This window comes from Atractosteus spatula, chromosome 3 (assembly GCF_055471065.1).
Source record: "Atractosteus spatula isolate fAtrSpa1 chromosome 3, fAtrSpa1.hap1, whole genome shotgun sequence".
Taxonomy (NCBI): domain Eukaryota; kingdom Metazoa; phylum Chordata; class Actinopteri; order Semionotiformes; family Lepisosteidae; genus Atractosteus; species Atractosteus spatula.
The window spans coordinates 44,056,444-44,074,160 of NC_142708.1; positions in this window are offsets into that span (position 1 = coordinate 44,056,444).

Consider the following 17,717-nt stretch of genomic DNA (forward strand, 5'->3'; position numbering starts at 1 on the left):
CCCCTTCAGGAAAGGTCAGACTCAAGGCCCCGACCATGGAAAGAAACCCGAAGATGTTTTAATTGTCATGGAGAAGGGCACTTAGCCTGTCCGAACCCATGCAGGTAGACCCAAGAGATGAAGCCAAGTGTAACTACCTTACAGCACAGGTCCCAACCTGCGAGGATCCCCACCTTACGAAAATCGAGGTAGGGAGAGAACCCATCGAGGCCTTATTGGACTCTGTCAGTACTGTAACCCTGGTGACCCCTCCAATACTTCCCGAAGAACTGGAGATCTGGGGAACAGAGGGGATACCCATTACTTGCATTCACGGGGATACCAATGTCTATCCGATGGTAGAAATTAGCATCTCTACGGAACAGGGGACATACCGTTCAACTGTCGGAGTGGTTGAGCAGTTGCCTTACCCTGTGGTACTGGGACGAGACTGTCCTCATTTCCTCCAAATTTGGAACACTGTCCAAACAGCTAGGCGAAGACCAATTCCCTGTCCGGAAGGCCGGGGTGACACCCCTAACGATGTCCCTGATGAGACGGATCCACAAGAAGGAGGAACTGGACTTGGAAATGAATTCGTAAATATGGATTTACCGGACTTGAAGCCACCAGAACGTCGTGGTAGGTTTGGGACTGCCCAATTAGAAGATGGAAATTTGAAACATGCGTGGGGACATGTCAGGAAAATCAATGGGAAGTGGTGTACTGATCATAGTACATTGAGTTACCCATATTTCATGATAAAAATAATCTCCTCTATCAGGTGCAGCAGAAGGGACAGGAAAAAGTGGAACAACTCCTGATTCCCCGGGCCTACCAGATGAAGCTCCTTAACTTGGCCCATAGCCACCTCCTAGGCGGACACCTGGGGGTAAAGAAGACATCCGAGAGACTACTTTCTAGGTTCTTTTGGCCAGGGAACTATAAGGCATTTGAGAAGTACTGTCAGGAATGCCCGGAGTGTCAGAAAACTGCTCCACAACCTTATTATAGAAACCCTTTGATTCCCCTCCCAATTATTAAAACCCCCTTTGAACGGATTAGGATGGATTTGGTGGGGCCCCTGATCAGAACCACCAAAGGTCACCAGTATATTTTAGTGATAGTGGACTATGCTACAAGGTACCCCGAAGCCATTCCATTGAGAGCTGCGACTGCCAAAAATATAGCTAGGGAGCTAGTACAACTGTTTGCTCGGGTCGGAATTCCTAAAGAGATCTTAACTGATCAAGGAACTCCTTTCATGTCTAAAGTCATGTGAGACTTATGTAAGCTACTGGGAATACATCAGATCCGAACCTCGGTCTATCACCCTCAAACTGACGGGCTAGTCGAATGTTTTAATAAGACCCTGAAAAGCATGCTGAGGAAGGCTATGCAAAAGGATGGGAAAAATTGGGGTCAGCTGCTCCTGTATCTCATGTTCGCGGTACGAGAAGTGCCACAGGCCTCGACCGGATTTTCCCCGGAAGCCACGGGGCCTATTAGACGTGGTCAAGGAATCTTGGGAACACCAACCCTCACCTTTACAGACCATCATCAAACATGTGGAACAAATGAGAGAAAGAATAAACGTTATTGTTCCCATTGTGAAAGAAAACCTGGAGAAAGCACAGGCTCAACAAAAACAAGTTTATAATAGGGGAGCTATTGCGAGAGAATTTCAACCTGGCGATAAAGTACTGGTATTAGTTCTGACCCTAGAATGTAAATTCTTGGCCTCCTGGCAGGGTCCTTATGAGGTGGTGGAAAAGGTGGGACAGGTCAACTATAAGGTCAAGCAACATGACAGAAAACGGCAGCATCAAATCTACCACATTAATTTATTGAAGAAATGGCATGGGACCGAAGTTCTGCTCACCCACTTCTCCCCTGACCCTTTGGAAGAAGAAACGGGAGCTGTAGCCATGGGAGACCTGGCTCCAGCTCAGAAACAAGAACTACAAGAATTCCTGTCCCAAAACAAAGATGTTTTTTTCCCAGACACCTGGTCGAACCCATCTTATACGACATAAGATTACCACGGAACCAGGGAAGAAGGTAAGACTACCCCCGTATCGAATAACGGAAGCCAAAAGGAAATTGATTAAAGAAGAGGTGGAAAAGATGCTAGAAATGGGAATAATAGAAGAATCCCATAGTGAGTGGGCTAGCCCGATAGTTCTGATCCCCAAGCCGGATGGAACTATTCAATTTTGTAACAATTTCAAAAGGTTAAATGAGATCTAACTGTTCGATGCATACCCCATGCCCCGTATTGATGAACTAATCGAGCGATTAGGCAACGCCCGATACATCAGTACCCTTGATCTTACGAAGGGATATTGGCAAGTGCCGCTGGCCGAAGAAGACAAAGCCAAGACAGCTTTTGCCACACCTGAGGGGCTATATCAGTATAGGGTCCTACCCTTTGGTTTGCATGGCGCTCCCACAACGTTTCAAAGATTAATGGACCGAATACTGAGACCATATCGTGATTTTGCAGCTGCCTACTTGGATGACGTCGTGATCCATAGCACTACATGGGAACAACATCTACAACACCTGGAAGCAGTGACTGGAGCTTTGCGAGCAGCAGGATTAACAGCCAACCCAAATAAATGTCTGAGGGCTCGGGAAGCCAATTATCTTGGTTATACTATTGGGAGAGGATTGATCATGCCCCAAGATCAGAAGGTGCAGTTAATTAAAAACTGGCCCAAACCTTCTACAAAGAAGCAAATCCGAACATTTGTGGGACTTGCGAGTTATTATCGACGTTTCATTCCAGGGTTTGCCTCCATTGCTGCCCCTCTGCACGATTTAACAAAGACGAGTTGTCCGGAAAAAATAAAATGAACCAACTTGGAAGAGAGGGCCTTTCAAGACTTAAAAACATCTCTCTCTTCTCAACCCGTCTTACAGGTACCGGACTTCAATAAACCTTTCATGGTACAAACTGATGCTTCTGACACTGGAATTGGAGCCATACTCTCGCAAGAAATTGATGGACTGGAGCATCCTATTCTATATATTAGTCACAAGTTAAATCCTGCTGAAAAACACTATCACCATAGAGAAAGAATGTCTAGCAATAAAATGGGCCCTGGACTATTTGAGATATTATTTATTAGGAAGACGGCTTATATTGTACACAGATCATGTGCCATTAACCTAGATGTTACAAAATATGGATAAAAATGATAGAATTACACGAAGGGGACTTAGTCTTCAAAGGTTTCAATTCCAAACAGTATATAGACCCGGAAGGAAACAAGGGAACGTAGACGCCCTCTCCCGAATGCACTGTTTATTTTTTTTCTAGACCGCCCGAGGACGGGGCTGATCTCAGGGGGAGGGATTGTAAGACAACCAGGGGAAGGGTCATTTATAACCGATTATTTCCGTAACGAAACACTGGATATACTCGATATAGACCTAGGCAAGATGGCCACCAAGGATAACCAGCTGACCCGCTGTTGGAAAAGATCTATGCACTGAAACAATGAGACACAGGTGAGCTGCTTCAGGAAACAGAATATAAATGCCCCACAAGCAGTGAGCCTGCGCGGAAGCCGATAAGGTAAATGTATTTTGGAGGAAGGAGAGGCTTAGGATTGTGCTGGAAAGAAATAAAGAATAACGAACTACGGGATACGGTTTATGACTAAGATTTACGGATTACGACTTGGATACGGTGCGGATTGGTGTGGACATACGGACTTGGAAATTTGGATCGTTTAAGGATACTGGCAATGGATTACGGAACGGAATTGGGAAACGTACGGACAAAGAACAAAGAAGATCAGTGTGGTGTGAGTTATATCTCTTTTACACCTGCTTTTCAAACGGCGACACCACACAATCTGTTGTTACTGCTTTAGATACACAAAATTAAATACTAGACCCAACCAAAAAAGTACCAGCCCAAACCGAAACACCAAGGGAAAAGCCAAAGCTCATTTTTGAGTACTTGACTGAACTTTGACTGTACTGGGGGTTGCACTGCGCATCACAGTCAAAGCTTGTGTCAGTGTGCGCATTGTGTATTTCTTTTGTGCTGAGCATATGGCGAAGGTTTCTTCTGTACACCCGACCTTCTGCAGTATGCATATAATATGAGCTCTCAGTTTTGGCTGGCTGAATGACAACTGCTGGCTTCCATCGGTCGGTTTCATGGATGCGGATAATGTCTCCTTCTTGCAGCAGAGAGAGTGGTTTGGTTGACCTGTTGTAATACCTTTGCTGGTGCTGCTGCCTCTGTGTCCTCCTCGCAAGTACATCCTTGTACCGGATGGTCTGAGGCTGAAGTTGCCGGTTGGTGTTTGGGAGTATTGAACACAGGGAGTGGCTCATCAGTAGCTGTGCTGGAGATTTGAAGTTGTCAATTGGGGTATTCCGGTACTCTAAGAGACTGAGGTAAGGGTCTCTTTTGTCAGATCTGGCCTTTTCCATCAGGGATTTTGCAATTTGCACATATTTCTCTGCAAGGCCATTACCTTGAGGATAATGTGGGCTTGTTGTAATGTGGGGGAATCCCCATACACAAGCAAAAGTTTCAAAATCGGCAGATGTGTATTGGGGGCCATTGTCGGATATCACAGACTCTGGGATGCCATGTCTGGCAAAAGCTGCTTTCAGCTTATGTATTACGGCTGTGGATGTGGTACTGTAAAGCCTGTCGAGCTTGAAGTACCTGCTATAGTAATCCGCAGTAACCATGTACTCTTTATTGTCCCAAGTGAAGAGGTGGGTTGCTATAACTTGCCATGGCCTGTCTGGTATCCTGTGGCTGATCATGGGCTCTTTTACCTGTGCTGGGCGGTATTCAAGACAAATGGAACATTTACCAATCATTTCTTCAATTTGTTTACACATCCCAGGCCAAAACATTATACCACGGGTTCTCTGTTTACACTTCTCCAAACCCATATGCCATGTGTGAATGCGTGACAACATCTCTGCTCTGAGTGAGGCAGGAATAATGATTTTTTCACCTTTGAAAAGGATGTCATTCATCTGTGACAGTTCATCACTGTGATTCCAAAATTCCATAATGCTCTGGGGACACTTTCTCCTCTCCTCAGGCCATCCTTCCTGTATAGTTTTTCTGAGCTTTGTGAACTGTGCATCTTTTGCAATTTCCGCACGTATTTCATTCAGCCTTGTGTCGCTCACTGGTAGACTGCTGCACACTGTGTGCACTTGCACATCCATTCCTTCACTGAGGCTGTCGTCCTGGCAGGATAGTGACTTCCTGGGGAGCGTGTCTGCAACAGGAATGCTCTTCCCTGGCTAATGGAGGATTGTGAGGTCATACCTCTGGAGCTGTAGTATCATCCTCTGTAGTCTAGGGGGTGCAGCTGCTAATGGTTTCCTCATGATGGATTCCAGTGGTTGTGATCAGTTTCCACAACAACGTGACGACCATAGACATACTGATGGAAATGCTTGCATCCAAACAGGATAGCATATAACTCTTTCTCAATCTGAGCATAATTTGTTTCACTTTCTGTGAGGGATTTAGATGCATAACTAATGGGCTTACCTTCTTGTAGCAGAACAGCACCCAAGCCATGCTGTGATGCGTCCACTTGAAATTGGACCTCTTTGTTGGGGTCAAAGTATGCCAGAACTGGACCTGGTTCCCTTGTGATAAGGTCCTTCATCTTCTGGAAAGCCTTTTCCTGCTGCGCATCCCAAACAAACTCACTGGATTCTTTTAGGAGCTGACGCAATGGGGCATTGATGAAGATCTAGCTAGGGGCTAGGGGCAAATTTTGTTAAGTAGTTTGCCATGCCTAGTATTGTCTCAAGCTCTCCTTTGTCTTTAGGAGGTTCCATGTCCTTCACAGCAGCGATTTTAGCTGGATCTGACTTGATCCCATCCACTGTAAGGAGATGTCCAAAGTAGCTGACTTTAGTGGCGCAGATCATGCTTTTCTCTGGGTTGAGTCAGACTCCTCGCTCTTGGGATCGCTGTAGCATAGTGTGAAGGTTCCTGTCGTGTTCCTCCTTGGTTCTCCCATAGACCAAGATGTCATCAACAATCGCTGTAACGCTTTCGAGGCCTTCATATGTCTCATCGATTTTCCACTGAAACTCGTCTTGAGCTGAAATTACCCCAAAGGGCAAGCGTAGGAATCTGTAGCGCCCAAACAACGTGTTGAACGTGGTTAGTTTTGATGACACTTCTGTGAGCTTGACAGCCTAATAACCTGACCTAGCATCCAGTACAACTGGATTTTGCTCCAGCCAGCTTTGGTGTAATGTCCTCAAATGTTGGCAAGGGGTAGTGTGGACGTTTGATAGCCTTGTTCAGATTCCTTGGATCAAGGCATACTCAAAGTTTACCCGTGCAAGGTTTCTCCACCGACACAAGTGCATTAACCCATTCCGTTGGCTCTGTGGCTCTGGCAATGATGCCAGACTTCTCCATGTTGTGCAACTCCTCCTTAAGACAGCTCCGCATGTACAAGAGGTATGTGTCTCGGTGGTTTATACTACAGGAACTGCGTTTGGTTTGAGGTGGATAGTGCATTCACCTGAAAAAAGCCCAATTCCTGTAAAGACATCTGCAAAATCTGGTAAGATTAGCTTTGTCTCATTTGGAGGGGTGGTCACAGATAAAACTAGTTTAATAATGTCCATGTCTAAACATGCTTTTAGTCCGAGTACTGGAGGTGCATGAGTGTCTGCAATATAAAAGTCCAGACACATTTCTCTGTACTTGTACTTGCATTTCAGGGTGCATGCGCCTTTTACAGCAAGTTGCTCGCCGCCATAACCTGACAGTCTGCGAGATGTGGGCTGTAGCACAACGTCACTTTTAAACTTGTCATATTCATGCAGAGGAATGACATTAACTTGAGCACCTGGATCTAACTTAAACTTTATAACCTTTTGTGCGTTTATTTTAATGTCTACAAAAATCTGTTCAATGTCAGAGGTCTGTTTTTCGTGTGACACTGAATTAACGTACAGCTCAACATTTTCGGATTCACCGCTTGCTTTATTCTCTGCCACGGAGTGCACTCCTTTCCCTCGTCTCGAGCGGCACACTTTTGCAAAGTGGTTAAACTTTCCACATTTCAGGCACTGCTTGCCTTTTGCCGGACAAACGTCCTGTTAGCCGTAAGCCTTATTTCCGTAGTAGACACACTCTTTTTGGCACTTTGCTCCCCACTCCGGTCTAGCGTCTCCTGCTCGGGCGGGTTTCTCAGCCCTGACACGGTGCACTCCACGAGCTGCCTGTTTCGGCGCCTGCCGATTAATTGCGAGTACTGCTCTCTCGCGCGGGCTGCTCGCGGTGCTGCCCATTGTTCTCAGCTGGGTTTGCGCTAAATCGTGAGACCTAATGATGTCTATGGCCCTGTCTAGCGTCACTTCAAAACCAACATTCAACAGCTTTTCTCTCACTCTCAGTGAATGTATTCCGAAAACGATGCGATCCCTTACCATCTCCATGCTATCAGAGTAATTACAGTCTTTCACAAGGAGCCGCAGCTCTGTAACAAATTGTTCGAACAGTTTGTTAGCTCCCTGTAATCTCTCGTGAAATTTATATCAAGCAAATATAACATTTGTTTTAGGCTTAACGTGTGCTTCAAAACGGTCAAAATAGGTTTTGAGTACCTTTGCCTCCTCCTCGTCGAGTGTCCATGTGTTGTATATGTCTCTGCCCTTTTCTGTGACCCACAGGAGAAGATAACTGCATTGTTCTTCCTGTCCTGTCTTCTTAAGCGGACCTGAAAACATCAGCTCCACATGCTGCTTGAATTTGCGCCAAGCCTCGGGCAGGTTGTTCACCTCCCAATCCATTCGTGGTGCCGGAATTCCAGCGATGTTCATTTTAAATCTTTTGTCCTGACGTGAATCCTATTTATTCTGACACCATGTCTTGTTTCTTGTACACGTATAGTATAGAAATTAACAACTCAGGACGACGATGTGACACTCGAACAAACTCTTTATTATTTAACCTGTAACTCCGAACCCATTAGCTCCTACATTCACTATGGCCTGTTACCCTGAGCAACCGTTATTCCCGCTCAGCCCTCCAGCAATCAACATGCAGTTTCACTGCTGATGCACACAAATATTACAAAAGATTCTTCAGCTTCACAGTCACTCCTTTTCTCTCTCTGAAGAAGAGTGCACAGAGAGTATCTGCTTTCCAGTCTACTGTAGATAGCATATTCACCAACTTACTGATAAAGCCTCCACTTCCTGGATTTTAAACAGTCACCCAACCAATTGTCTTCCTATAACTGCTCAGATGACTGGGACAGCAGAAGTATTTCACCCCTTCTCTGATTTCTCATGAATTCTCTGGCTCAACTCCAAAAGGTAATTTGGAGCAAATTCTTTCCATATGGAGGCAGACCATGTTTGTAAATTGCACTCCCAGTCTGTCTGTAAAGCCTTTTCCTGCTTTGACCCCTGACTATCAGTTGTTGCTCTTCCCAGCATTCTTGAAATGCTCTTGAAAATATGAGATTTAGTTTTAATCATCACCCGGAATGAGCATTTCCGTATGGAGATCCTTGCTGAATTGTCTTGTGAAAATACTTATATTGTTTTGTCTAGGGTAATGATCCATCGAATTTCTCAGTTGTTTTCTCCATTTCATCCATTCCAGTTTATAACCTGTAGAGCCATAAAAGTCAACCTAACCTTAATATTTCCCCCATCTTTAACTGTTAAGCTAAATGTGCTCTGCTTCCTAAAACATGTGCACTCTTCTTTGATGGTATTTTTAACAAAGCTGGAAATCTATACTAATTCTGTTTCTGAAGAATATTATGTTGCTCTCAGATAACATGAACTCCTTAAATTCTTAGGTATCTCTTTAGTTGTTTTTACCAATATAGCATGGATTCCATTGAAACTGGAGCCAAATGTAGCCAAACAACATACAGTATCTGATAGCAATTTCACATAATTTTTAAGTATTGAAATTATATGTTTATATTCCTGTCACTCAGTTTATTAACAATAAAATTTACACTTTGCACAGGTGGTAGAAGAAAAGGCTTCAGAGAGAGTGTTTATTCATGATGGCATTGTACAATAGTGTATGAAAGATAGCTGGGATCTTCAAGCTCTTTGTGCTCCTTCCCCTTAACAATCCATTTTATGCTGTTAATGTTTGATCAACATTATTACTGAAATGAACTTTTTACTGAAAACAAACAGGATAAAAGGAGTGATTTGTAAATATCATTGATTATCTATCTAAATAATCTATTTATTATTTGGCCAGTGACTTCATTGACTGGTTATTCTTTTCAACAATAGTGTTTTCAATGGTAACACAGGGAAACAAAAGTGGCAAAAGGACTGACAGGCAATCTGTAATCACTCATTATTTTGGAGGGATAATGGGTTGTTGAGAGATTATTTGATTTGATTAAAACATTTAAATATAACCTTTTTTATGTGTTTTCGTGCTCGATCAAACATGTGGGTAAAAGAAACAGAACGGGATGCAGAGCCTCATACATTGCTATATTGCTTAGGTGCCGTGCACCCTCCCAATATAGAGTGACTACAATTAGTGTGTAACAGGACCAGCTGACAAATATCATGTAAAAAATATGCATCAAAATTTCTTCTAGTGTAGAGTAGCCCTCCCCCTCATCATTGGCTAGATCTTAATCATTCTAACTCTAATCCTAAACCTACAGTAGCACTAACCCTACTTGTGTGGAACTGTGAAGTTGTGAAGTTTTGAAAAGATGCAAAGGAACTCCCAGTTCTTGACAGTGTTGTACAAATTATTTCTAGCTTTAGGACAAATATTAATATATTTATATATGCATCAATACCCTAGGCAGCACAGTGGTTAATATTTCTGCCTTGCAGCTCTGGGGCCCTGGGTTCAATTCCAGAGCTGGGGGGCTCTGTGTGGAGTTTGTATGTTTTCCATGTGAATGCATGGATTTCCTCCTGGTGCTCTGGTTTCCTCCAGAGTCAAAAAACATACTGATAATTTTGTTGTCTTCTGGGAAAATTGGGCATAGATGTGAGTGTGTGCATGTTGGTATTTGTATCTGCATGAGCTCTGTGATGGACAGGCATTCTGACCAGAGAGTGCCCATTACTTGCCTGGATAGGCTCCAGCTCCATTGTGACCCTTTATTGGATATAGTGATTAGAAAATGTATAGATAGATATTCTAATAGAGAATGGAGTGAACATAAAGTGCACTCTTCAGGTTTTTATGTACAGACATTTGAACTATGGCATGCAGTCATACCACAGAAGAAAATATGTACTATATAACTGGATGAACCCCCCAGTGCGCTTATCGAGACTGAACAAATGGACATGACCCGAGATAAACAGGGTTGTTTATAGGTTGTACTTTCCACCTTTGGGGAGTCTGGTTACAAGGGTGGTATATACAGGTGCTATTTCATTTTCTGAACAACAGTTCCCTCTTCTTAGCTAATTGCTAAGTGCTAATAACACTAATAATAACTAATTTAACTTGAGTAAGCATCCTTAGGTTTGTTTGTCCTCAGAGCCCCCTGAAACTATGTCATTAAAAGATAAATCAACATTATTTATTTTTACAAAGCTCTTCAAATAATGACCCAAGAAACATCCCTCAGCTCACAAAAGCATAGCAGGAACTTCCTGAAGGACCAAAACAATATGTACAATTTAAAAAGCCAGTGTAAAAATAATTATTTGTGAGGCTCAGACTGCATGACAAGAATAGAATTTGGATTAGTTTTATCAGTAGCTTAGGGCTACTGATACTGAGAAATGCTCTTTTATTGTTTATTATATATTTTATACAGCACTATAATGGTATTTATGCTGTGGATGGAGTTACATGAAACAGTTTTTGAAGATACAGAAAAAGACAACATGCTGACAAAAGAAATCTCTAAAGCCATTATTGATGTCATATTATGTGTCACATAGCTTACCAGTATGGTAATCATACTGCAACACCATAGTAGGCTGACAGCAGCAATTAAGAAGAAAGAGCTTAACTCCAACTTGACCTTTCTTGAAGACACTACAAATAATTAATCACAGTTCAGGATGTTCTTTTGCACATTCTAGCTGCTGGACTCCACTGAAAGGGTATTTTCACCTGTTTTCTCTACCTTTTACCCAATATTAGTTTGCCCTGGGGGAAATAGCAACTAGCTATCCAATTTTATTTCAAGAGGAAATTCTGAAAGAAAACCTTTTAAAGCTCACTAAATTCAATATAACTAGCATGATCTAAAAATACATTATTCATTCAAAGTGCACAATTAAACACTCTTAATATTTATTTTGTCATTATAGAAGAGCCAGCTACATTTCATGATATAAACCAAGCAGTACTAAAGGCAAATATTAATAAATATGAATTTTGTTGAATTTGACTACAGCAAAAGGGAGTAACAATAGAAAAATAAAAGGTTATAGTAAGGTAAAGGATAAGTCATCAATAAAACTAAAGGTACATGCTCTTGGTGTCTGTGAAGTCGTTCTTTATTTAGGAACTTCATGCAGTGTTTCAGATATTATCTACAAGTTACAAAAGTCTGTGATCTATGTTTTCAGATTTATCTGATCAGATATAATCTATTGCTAGATTGTTTAAAATGTAATGCCTGTAACACAGTTTATTTAATACATTTTTCAGACTGTATACTGCACGGATATTATACAGTATAGTTTTTTTAACCAAAAGCATCAACCCAACCATCACAATAAATAACTGGCTTGAGGTAAAAAAAAAATATTGGAAAATTGTCATTTATTAGAACTTTTCTATATTTTTCATGGCTTAACTATAGTAATACTCTCAAGTTGAAAATACATTTATCAAAGCCACAGCAGGTGTCTTACACATGCAAACTCTAAACACATAAACCAAAATTATAATGTGCATGTAGAAAAATGTTACATTGTGAGTTACCTTAAAGATTTATATACATTATTAATTCAGACAGGGCTCTGGACACCAATGAGGGATTACAGACTTGCCTAGCCTTTTGTAAAATTCATTTCACATCAGTACTATAATGCAGAATTTAGAACACCTGTCATCATCAGGTGCCACTCAGATCAGGGTCAGGGGAAGCACTCTATTGTAAGTCTATGAATAACAATAGCCTTACAGTATCTTTCTTTGTATAACAATAACTAAGAATGTCTTTATATTTTAAATATAAAAGTATATACATATTATTTATTCTTCTTCTTATGAGGTACATTATACTATTTTTCAGAGGCAATTAAACATTCTGCATCTTGCCATCAGTTTTAGGACAGACATGTGGACAACAGCAAATGGTTAATGTGGTTTATACTTGATTTTCTGTTTTAGAATGCACAAACACTCCAAGAGTGCATGAAGGTCCCAGAGTATGCTCCAGTGGCCTCCAGTGGCCTTGTCAGTTTTCAGATGAGGAACAGAGCTGGGCGACCCACACAGAAGCTGTCTTTTTTCTGCAATTAAAAATGCAACACTAGAGCCACCAATTACTGCTAAAAATATTCAGTTGAGCAGAAACTATAGAGTATAAGATAAAGAAATTTTGGAGACACAGACAAGTAGAAAAAATAAACATGTTTTAATAGAAATAATAATTGATTTTGTTTAGATATTCAAGGTTTTTGCTGTAATTTGTAACATATGCTGAAATATAATAGGGATCTCAAGAGATTAATTAATTTCTTGATAGAAAGTGCCAATTTGCAGCGCTAATTAGAGATCAAACCACATGGTAAATTGTTACTTTAGAAGAACTTTAGAAGCAATGGAATAACCATTTATGTATACAGTACATAATGCATAATTAGAATACTGTTGTACTAATCACCTCTCCTGTTCAAGATACATAATGTATTCTGGGGACATTTGGAAATCTTACTCAAAAATATTTTAGAAAGGAAGGATGACCATAAACAATTTAATAAAATGAAAATATATTAACTATATTAATATATGTAAAATAATATGCAACAGGGAACATGTTTGATTCCCTGGCTCTTCTTAGCAATAACAGATGATTATTACAAAATTAATAGTTACTAGTTACTTCATTAGTAATAAAGCTGCAGCAAAGCACAGACTTCATAAAAAGCTATACAGATCCAGCCAGAAATCATATCTACTGATTTTATAATAGATAAATTATTGGTATTCCATATTGAATTACAAATGTGATTTTCCTGTTGAGGAATGACTAGATGTTGCAGTCATTTTATGTGCAAAGAAAAAAAAAACTTTGAAAGAGAAAAAATCATGATGACAAAAATGATTATACAAGGTTATTTCAATGCTTTGAGGCTGGTGAACTGAATTAATGGCCACAAAACAGGTCACAAACAATGCAACTCTTAGCTATTTAATTATTGTGCATCTATCAACAGCAGCGATTAAAATAATTAATTATTATTATGACCCTGAAACCCACTATTTGTAAGTGTACACCCTTAAAGAAGATTGAAGATAAAGATGGTGTGGTTTAAGAATAAGCTCTGTGACATAAAAGAGTGTTAGGGATTCGGTACGAGGGACCGAACCAGTGAGTGAACCCACTTGCAGGAGCGAACAAAGCCAAGCAGTAATCTGAAAGCAAGCCGTAATCGTAGGAACGAGCCGAGAGTCCAGGGGAAGCCAGATATCCGAAAGGGAACGAGTACCGAAGCCGAAGCGTGATCCGAAGTCGTAGTCAGTAGAGCAATCCGATAATCCAGGGGTAGCCAGTGATCCGAAACAGAGCGAAAGTAACCAAGCCAAACCGAGATCCGAAGAGCCGAAGTCCAAAGGGAAAAACCGCAAACCGAAAGCCAAGACGAACACAGAGTAGAAGTAGCGCAACCAGGAAGCTCGAACGGAAAAACCAATACTGAGCAACGAGGTAGGGAAGGACAGGTGTTTAAGTAGGATGAGACGGGGGTGTGGTGGTGAATGGGAAAACTAATAGGTGAACTGATGGATAGGGGCTACGCCTACTTCTGCCTCCTCCGTTGCCGGGAGGCAGGGATCGTAACATTACCCCCCCCCCCTCTATGGGCGGCTCCTGACGCCCTAAAGGGACGATCCGGGAAGTTAAGGTGGAAGTCTTGGATGAGGTTGGGGTCCAGAATATCCTTCTCCGAAACCCATGAGCGCTCCTCCGGACCGTAGCCTTCCCAATCGACGAGATATTGTAGGGATCCACGAGACCATCGGGAATCCAGGATTTTATTGACCGTGTAAGCAGGGAGTCCATCAATTACTCGAGGCGGTGGGGGTTTTTGTTGCGGTTTAGACAGGGTGGATCTGTGAAAGGGTTTAAGGAGGGAAACATGGAAAGTAGGGTGGATCCGAAGGGTAGGAGGCAAGGCCAGCCGGTAAGTTACTGGGGTAATCTGGGCGAGGACATGAAAAGGACCAATGTACCTGGGAGCAAGCTTGCCAGAAGGTTGCTTAAGAGGAAGGTTACGAGTAGATAACCAAACAAACTGACCACGTCGAAGTCTGGGTGGGATACGACGGCGCCGATCAGTTACCTTCTTCTGCTGAGCTGAGGTGCGAAGAAGGGTGGCTTTGGCCTTCCTCCAGAAGATCTTCAGGTTAGAGATGTAGTCCTGAACCGAAGGTACCTCTGTGTTGGGGTGGAAGTCAGGGATCAGAGGAGGCTGATAACCTAAGGCACACTTAAAGGGAGACATGCCAGTAGATGTGGTATACAATGAGTTGTGTGCATACTCTGCCCATGGGAGCAAGGACACCCAATTATCATGGGTAGAGGAGATATAAGTCCATAAATAGGTCAGCAGGTCCTGATTCATGCGTTCTGTCTGACCGTTGGCCTGAGGGTGGTAAGCTGAGGTAAGTGAGACTGAGGCGCCCAGTGACTTACAGAAGGCCCTCCAAAATCGGGAGACAAACTGAGGGCCCCTATCTGAAACAATATCCTTAGGGATGCCATGCAGTCGGAAGATATGCTGTACAAACAATTCTGCTAGTTCTCGAGCTGTAGGTAAAGATGGTAGGGGAATAAAATGAGCAGATTTGGAGAAACGGTCTACCACTACCATAATAGTCATGTGTCCATGGCTGGGTGGAAGGTCAGTAACAAAATCTACTGAGAGGTGGGTCCAAGGACGATCCGGGATGGGTAAGGGTTGAAGTAGGCCCGCTGCCATCATCCGGGAAGACTTCATTTGGGAACAGATAGAGCAGGCCTGGACATACTCTTTGATATCCTTAGCCATAGTTGGCCACCAGAAGTCTCTGGAGATGAAATCCAAGGTACGGTGGACTCCAGGGTGTCCAGCGAAGCGGGAGTCATGACCCCATTGTAAAACTGCCGATCGGATGGGATGAGAGACAAATAACTTGTCCTGAGGACACTGAGGAGGTACCGTCTGCCCAACCAAGGCTTGTCGGACAATCACCTCAATGTCCCATCTTACCGCAGCCAGGAACTTACCAGACAGAATGATGGGTTCTGGAATCAATTCGGCCTCAGGGGGGTCATGGATCCGTGAGAGGGCGTCTGCTTTGACGTTCTTAGAACCTGGAGTGTAGGTGATCAAGAAATTAAACCTGGAAAAAAAAAGGGACCACCTAGCCTGGCGAGGACAAAGACGTTTGGCCGACTGCAGGTACTCCAGGTTTTTGTGATCTGTGTAAATCAAAAAAGGGTGATGAGCACCCTCTAACCAGTGCCTCCATTCCTCCAATGCCAGCTTAATGGCCAAGAGCTCACGATTACCCAGGTCATAGTTCATTTGGGCAGGGGATAACTTCTTAGAGAAGAAGGCACAGGGATGAAGAATCTGTTTTTCTCCATGACGTTGAGAGAGAACAGCCCCCACACCATGGCCAGAAGCATCCACTTCGACTACAAAAGGCAAAGTTGGATCAGGGTGTTTTAGGATGGGGGCTGTTGTGAACAGGTGTTTCAGACGCTGAAATGCTTCTTCGGCTTGAGGGGTCCATTTGCCTTGTCTTGGTCCTTTACGGGTCAAGGAGGTTATGGGAGTGACCACCGAGCTGAAGTTTCGAATAAACTTCCTGTAAAAATTAGCAAAGCCGAGAAATCGTTGAATGTGTTTGAGGTTCTTGGGTGTGGGCCAATCAGTAATCTTGGCCCTTTACTCGAATCCATTTCCACACCCTCTGGAGAGATGACGTAACCTAAAAAATGAATCCTCGAAGCATGGAAGGTACACTTCTCCAGTTTGACATATAGTTTATTCTTGATGAGCCGGGAGAGTACTTCTCTGACATGGAGAACATGATCCTGGAAGGAATCAGAAAAAATTAGAATGTCATCTAGATAGACCAAGACAAATCTTTGTAGGAGATCACGAAAGATGTCATTAATAAAAGACTGAAACACCGCTGGGGCATTAACCAAACCAAAGGGCATGACCAAATATTCGTAATGTCCATGGGTTGTCATGAAGGCCGTCTTCCACTCGTCCCCTTCCCGAATGCGGATTAGATTATAGGCCCCTCGTAAATCCAGTTTGGTGAAGACTTTGGCTCCATGCACCGACTCAAGTGCTGCTGGAATTAGAGGCAAAGGGTACCGATTCTTGATTGTGATCTCATTGAGGCCACGATAGTCGATGCAGGGACGAAGCCCACCATCCTTCTTTTCCACAAAAAAAAAACTGGCACATGCTGGTGAAGTGGATGGATGTATAAGTTCAGCCTTCAGAGAATCCTGTATGTAGACTTTCAGGGCCTCAGACTCAGAATTGGAGAGCGGAAAAATACGACCTTTAGGAGGGATAGTACCTGGCAAAAGGTCAATGGCACAATCATAAGGTCGATGAGGTGGGAGGGCCAAGGCCTCCTGCTCATTAAAGGCTTCCTGTAGATCGGAATATTGAGGGGGTATGGTAGGAAACCGTGAAGGGGACGTCGCCGTGAGTGCAATTCGTACTGGTAGACAACAGCAATCTTTAATACATCTGGGTCCCCAAGCTAAAATTTCTTTTCGGGACCAAGAAATGTTAGGGTCATGCTGTTGTAGCCAAGGAAAGCCTAGCACCAGAGGATGTGTTGGGGTCTCAAGGAGATAAAACCAGATGTCTTCCACATGGGTGGCGCCAATCTGCAAGCTTATAATTTCAGTTTGCCATCTAATAAGTCCTGGAGATACGGGGGAGCCATCGATCGATTGAACACGAAGTGGTGTAGTCACCGGGGTCAAGGGTAATTTCCAAGTTCGAGCGATGGAGGCGTCAATAAAGTTTCCTGCCGCCCCTGAGTCTATAAAAGCTAGAAGAGGTCTCCTTTCACTACCCCAGAATAGTGTAGAACAAATAAAAAATCCAGAGGAAAACTGAGGGGATTGAGAAATCTCACTCACCTTAGGAACTTGAGAAGGTGAGCTGCGCCTCAAGGATGAGTATGAGGCAGAGCAGGCCTCTTTAAAGTGTCCTAATTTCCCACAGTACATGCAGCGACCCTCTCGTTGGCGCCTCTCTCGTTCTTCAGGGGTTAACTGGGTGTGGGCTACTTCCATAGGTTGATCTGAGTCGAAAGATCTGATAGGGGATAGCCGAGGAGCCTTTAATATTGGGGTCCGAGATCTTTCAGCACTCCTTTGACGAATTCTGATATCCAATTCCAACACATGTGAAATTACTTCCTACAAGGTACTGCCCAATTGCGACATATTTACCAGACGGTCCTTTATTTCTTCACTGAGTCCTTGACGGAAAAGAAAAATAAGGACCTTGTCGTTCCAGTGAGTCTCCGCTGCTGC